The sequence below is a fragment of the Camponotus vicinus genome, unplaced genomic scaffold (assembly GCF_025532165.1).
Source record: "Camponotus vicinus isolate PSW18456_S1 unplaced genomic scaffold, iyCamVici1.0 SCAF_13, whole genome shotgun sequence".
In the NCBI taxonomy this organism is placed as follows: domain Eukaryota; kingdom Metazoa; phylum Arthropoda; class Insecta; order Hymenoptera; family Formicidae; genus Camponotus; species Camponotus vicinus.
Window position 1 is genome coordinate 6,741,339 of NW_028141949.1, and position 6,755 is coordinate 6,748,093.

At 31.6% G+C, this 6,755-nt stretch overlaps 1 long non-coding RNA gene across 1 annotated transcript; it reads right to left on the reverse strand.

The window, feature by feature from the left end:
* Positions 1 to 221: 221 nt before the first annotated feature.
* Positions 222 to 1,344, reverse strand: LOC145964182 (uncharacterized). The gene is made up of 3 exons (XR_014436360.1): positions 1,020 to 1,344; positions 525 to 594; positions 222 to 291 (listed from the first exon to the last, which is right to left on the reverse strand). It is a non-coding gene; the product is annotated as an uncharacterized LOC145964182 (long non-coding RNA).
* Between the last annotated feature and the right edge of the window lie 5,411 nt (positions 1,345 to 6,755).

Genomic DNA, 6,755 nt, shown 5'->3' on the forward strand with positions numbered 1-6,755 from the left:
AAGAAGATTCCAATTGTAGTTACGGTCAAAAAATTAACATTTCAAAAAATTATTATTATATGTATTTAATTTTATATCCAACGCATATAACAATAAGCAGATAAACAATTTTATAAATTTTGAAAAAGATTCTACTATTATTGTGCGATTTATAACAATCGATATACAAATATTTTATTGTGCGATTTATAACAATCGATATACAAATAATAAATATTCACCATCAAGTTGCTTCGCCGATGCAAGATGCCTCTCCCAGGCCTCCTCCTCCTCTCACAATAGTTCATTGATCTGTAACATACAAAGAAGATTCCAATTGTAGTTACGGTCAAAAAATTAACATTTCAAAAAATTATTATTATATGTATTTAATTTTATATCCAACGCATATAACAATAAGCAGATAAACAATTTTATAAATTTTGAAAAAGATTCTACTATTATTGTGCGATTTATAACAATCGATATACAAATATTTTATTGTGCGATTTATAACAATCGATATACAAATAATAAATATTCACCATCAAGTTGCTTCGCCGATGCAAGATGCCTCTCCCAGGCCTCCTCCTCCTCTTACAATAGTTCATTGATCTGTAACATACAAAGAAGATTCCAATTGTAGTTACGGTCAAAAAATTAACATTTCAAAAAATTATTATTATATGTATTTAATTTTATATCCAACGCATATAACAATAAGCAGATAAACAATTTTATAAATTTTGAAAAAGATTCTACTATTAACTAATAATTTAATATTTCTATTAAGAAGTTTATAATTATAATTCTATTAATAAATTATAATTCTTTTTAATAAGTTTAATGATTTAATGATACTATTAAAAGCTATTCAAAAGTAAAAACTTTTAGATTACAGTTTTCATGTAAAAATTTCTCGCTTTTTTCTCTTGTTTAAGTCATGTAAATAAAAAGTTAAATTACGCGATTAATTACTTAATTTAAATCTCGCGTAGAAATTAATAAATAATTATATATAAGTAATATAATTTATTTACCATAGAGTTGCTTTACCGGTGCCTGATGTCTCTCCCAGACCTCCTCCTTCTCTGATGTTGTTAACGCGCGATACTTTCAACGACACTCCCGCACTCACGAGCGATATTTTTATATCGCTATTTCCGCTATTTTACGCGCGATACTTAACGATGTCCGCACTATTTCGATGCGATTAAAAATTGTATATTTGATCGCGCGTGTATATACTTAATATGTATATACTTTTAACGGCACCCGGTTTCGGTACGAGCGAAAATCCCATTTCACTTTTGAGAATCAGCTTCGAGCCAACCGGTCGGGAATGCAACGATACAACGAGCAAGGACTAGGCCCAAACCGGAAAGAAGACGAAACGATTAACGGAAATAGAGGAAAATGAAGTTCACCAGCTCTTTTTCGCGCATAATTATCCTATCTCATATCGAACCTGGACCCGCTAAGCACGATTTCAGGTGACCCGCACGGATGCTATATCACTAGCGCAGTACACAAGGCTAGTAGACGGTAAAAGAAGAGGATACCCACATTTTTTAAATGCTAACATTCAGCAATTTAGAAAATGGGGAGGCAATCCCTTTTACCGAGCGAAAATCGTGCCTAGGGGAATCCACTCGACTCCTCGACAGGGTTAACACACGCTGGGCGTGTGGCTGTAGACGAGCAAAGAGAAGGGACCCATTAACGACCATTCCGAACAATCGATCGAGTCCTAGACAATTCGGGCCGAATCACTTGACGAAGTAGAGCGTGACCATCACTAAGCCGATCGAGCGCGAAGCTCGAACCCGCGCGCCCATGTACATTTTGTACTGGACATACGTTCTGCGCGGCCGGCATCACCAAGTGCCGCGATGCACAAGGCGCGAGTGTACGTTGCATAGCAACGTGTGCAAACTCGGTGAAACATCCCAGTTAATTGGCATCTGAAGTAGAGACTCGTGACAATAAATGAAATTGGGATTTTATATGAAAAAGTCCAAAAGTTTCGCGAAAACGCGACGACGCGAGAATACTACAACGCGAAAACGCGGTAACGAAGCGCTTGCCGTCCGCGGCACGTTGACGGCACCGACGACGCGAAAGGGGTACTTGGCTTCCTCTCAGGCTCCTTAAGATTTATCATAAATAGGAAAATTTAAGATAAACCTCAAGGCACCATCCAAGTACTAAGCCCTCCCACCGCGACAAGGTGTACCCCATGGAGGTTATATTATATATAATTTTATATATAATATAATATATAATTTATTTTGTAACATACTATATAATTTTAATTCGCAAATATAAACGATAAATAAAAATATAAAAGATAAGAGAAAATCTATTATATAAAGCAATGTTCAAAATAATTGATTTTAAAACTAATTATTGCGCGCAATTATTTTTACATTTTTACTTTTAAATAGATATATTTTAATGTTATAAATTGCATATTACAAAATAATTTATATTTCTTAGATATAAACTTTTAAAAATATGATAAATAAAAAAATTTCTATTTTTTCTATTTTTTCTATATTACAATTTAAAATCACTATTGAATCACAATTAAAGAAATAAAACCACAACGAGAAATATATAAATTTTCAATATATTGTTACATCCGCGGCGGCGACTTCGAGATATCGAAGCGCGTTCAACACAATCGGGCACTCGCGTACCGCGTAAAATAACAAGACACTCTTAACGGAAATTAGAATTTTAATTAGAAACACAGAATACACAAACAACAAATAATAACAGGGGAAATCTCGCGTTAACGACCCGTAATGTAAAACGCGTCCGGAAGAATAGCTTGACAGCTATCCTTCGACTCAGCTGACCGTCGTTGTTATACAACAATATATACTATTGATAAATAATTTATACATTGTTGCGTCCCGCGAAACGATATATATCGAACGCGTGTGACACAATCGATCGACACACGCTTCAGAAAAAGTCAGAATAATCGTAAAACGGATCAGAGATAGACGCGCGTCCGCACAGTTTGACAGCTGGGCTCAGACTCTCTGACAGTCGTTGTTTATAACATCTTGACAACGCGCGCGGAAACAATCTTGTTCCGTCGACGTACTTCCCGCCGAAAGAATTCAACGGGTGACGAATACATCCAAGGGGATGGGACGCTGGGACGCAACAATATAATAAATAATTAATGTAATAAATAATTAAAATATTAATGACTTACACTCATATCTTATTGATCCATCCATTTCCAAGATCTCCCTTTTTCTTTTGCTTTCTTCGCTTTTTCCTCGTGGCACTTCAATCCTCGTTACACTCGATTGAACTCCTCGTTGCACTTACACTCACTCACGAAAAGTTTCTCGTTGCACTTGCAATTGTCGTTAGAGAAAGAATTTGATAATATATGGACGTCTCACATCACTACCTCACTGCTCGAGAGCCACTGAGCGAATGATCGTAAGTCAGAAACATACCGCGGTACTGTTTATATCGCCAAGGTTGACTATGGAAAGGAATGAATTTGATAATATATGAAACGTCACTACTTTATTGTTCAAGGATACTGTGCGAATGATCGTATCATAAACATTATCGCGATACTGTTATATCGCCAAGGCCGACTTATACTATGTATTGTTATAATTCGTCGTTGAAATATTCTATGAGTGATTGCCGATTAAGAAAATTTAAAATTGATCGAAATATATTTAATTTTAATAAGTATCGTTAGAGAAATTATTATAATAAGCATTAATAATCGAAAGATTATAACAAAAATTAATTCTTTTATCCCCTTTTATGTATCCTTTGTTTCAATTGTTATTCGCAGTAATTAATGATTACGATTCGATAAGGATTTATCGCTGCGATACAATTTTATGTCGTTTTTCATAAGTTAATTAATTTTAATTATTAATAATTATATCAAATTGTTTCGATATTAATCGTAATCGTATTTAGAAAGAAATTCGATAATATGCGAGCGTTTCGTACCACTTTATTGCTCGAGTATCACCGTGCGAATGATAACAAAGCCGTAACATATTAATAGTAGCGTGCTATTGTTTATATTGTCAAAAGTCGAACACCGTGTTATTGATAATTCGTTGCCGAAATATTTTACGTACTATAATATATACATGAAAATATTAAATTGTAGAAGTTTTTCAATTTATAGATTAATTAAACGATTATTTATTAAACAATTAATTAACATACAAAGCATTTCGCATCATTACTTTACTGCTCGAATGTCACCGAGCAAATGATAACAAAACCATAACATACAAACAATAGCACGCTATTGTTTACGTTGTAAAAGTCGACCATTATGTTATTGATAATTCGTCGAAATATTTTATATACTATAAAATATACACGAGCGGAATATTAAATTATTAGATTTTAATTTATTGATTAAATTTGATTATTTATTAAACAATTCATCACGGAGCTAATTATTTGAATTTATTCGATTGTTTTTGAATAATGTATTAATTAATTCAATTTTGTTTTTTCGCGCAGGGAGAAATACACTTTATAGCGCATCGATCGGATCTGATGGGGTAGTGTTGGGCAACTAAAAAACCTCTCAGACGACTCATCTTTGAACACTAATATCCGGTCTCTGGGAACTATTCGCACAATCACCTAGGACCCATACTGGGATTTATTTAATCAAAGGTAATCTTAAAATTTAATATAACTGTAATTTTGAAGCCTTAAAACATTTTTACATCTATACACACACACACACATACACACACACACACACACACACACATGACAACGAGACCGTAATATGTAAACAATAACGCGTTACTGTTTATATCAACAAAGCTGAACATATTATTGGTAATTCGTTGCCGAAATATTCTATGCATTATATATTATACACGCGAAATATTAATGAAGAATTTTAATATTTATAGATTATTTAATTGATTATTTATAAAACAATTAAATTATTATTTTGAAAATAATATATAAACGTGATAAATAATTTTTATAAATTACTTACCTATACGTACTTACCTGTATGTGTGTGCCCATACGTTGGAAATTGTTACACAACTATTTTAATAACTGTACGGAATCTTAAGACGCAATCTAAGATCATTATTAAAATGAATTTAAATATAAGAATATGAATATCAGCGTATGTTACCGCCGGCATAGCTCTCAGGTTCATAAGAGTACTGAAACCTCCTCACCCAGCAAATGTCTTCGTTAAGGTGGGGAGATACATTGAGGAGGAAAATTTTTATTTTATTTTTATTTTCTTTTAATACAGAGTTTCCAAACAGAGAATATAATACATATATAAAATATATATTACATAATTATAATGTATACAACGTAAATTATAATAATAATTTGCAATTTACATAAAAAACACATTACAAAATATTAAATTATGTAGTATAAAAATAATTACATTACAAATATATATATTACAAAATATATTACAAAATATATTACAAAATTTAATACAGAATATAAAATATACAATGTATATTACAAAATATAATACAAATTTAATATAAAATATTTGAAATTTAATACAAAATAAAATTTATTATACAGAATTACACGAAAGTGTCCAAAGTATACGTATAATATAAAATTTACTAAAAATTTTTATATAGACCAGACAAGACTGATTAGTGATTATTAATTACGCGATATTTATTATTAATAATCGACATACAATAATAGAATTTAATAGAATTTAATTAGATTTATATAAATAACGTATAAACGTAAATAATCATGATCAAAAAAGTCATTAATAAAATTATTGATCGTTTCTTCGATTGTAGGAGAAAGTATTTGCATTATTGGTGCATTTTGCGCGGACTATTAAAGACAATATTCAAAGACGTGGAAAGATAGACAAAGATTCGATGTAAGTCAACGATTAAATTATAAAATATTAAATTATAAAATAAATCGCGATTTAAAATTCCCGACGAATAATTAAATCGATAATATCTGGAATATCCGATTGCGATATGTATATCTTTTATAATATAATAATCGAAGCGCCCTCAATAGACATTATTATCGCGCGCGATATAATTAATATCATATAAATGCGAAAATATTTCGACAGACAATTTGATGTCTATAATGTTTACGAATATAGTACTCACTGTCCGATTCATTTGCGAATCCTTCATAAGATAAATCGCGACTTGAATTCACGAGAAAACGCGACGAATAAATAAATCGATAATATTTCAAATATTTAATTGCATATAATTTTTATAATATAATGAAGTTATCAAATACGCGGGTGATATACCGGTAATATGCGATAAAAAGAGGAGCGACCTTAAAAATGGAAAATGATTAGCATCTTGTTTCTCATCAGATTTCGCAAGATCAATCTGCGAAAAAAAGTTAAGTGATCCATTGAACGTCGGGAACTTCACTGTAGGAGGGAACGAATCTCGGATCTTCCGGACTATTCCCAATAGCAATGATTTCAGTAATAAATCAACGACAATTCCCTCGTCATTATCTTCGATTCACGAAATTGATATTCACGTCAGAAAACATGTTCTTCCATTATTAAGAAATATATTTCTTTATTAAAAATTAAATGGATATAGCAATTTTTATAGAAATGTGATTACGAACGATTATATTTATAAATAATAAAATCCATGCACCATTGGAGTTTGTGTTAAATGTGCGAACACAATAATTTTGGGGTACCGTTTGCGCGCGCGAGACGAATCGAACCCGATAACAGCAAG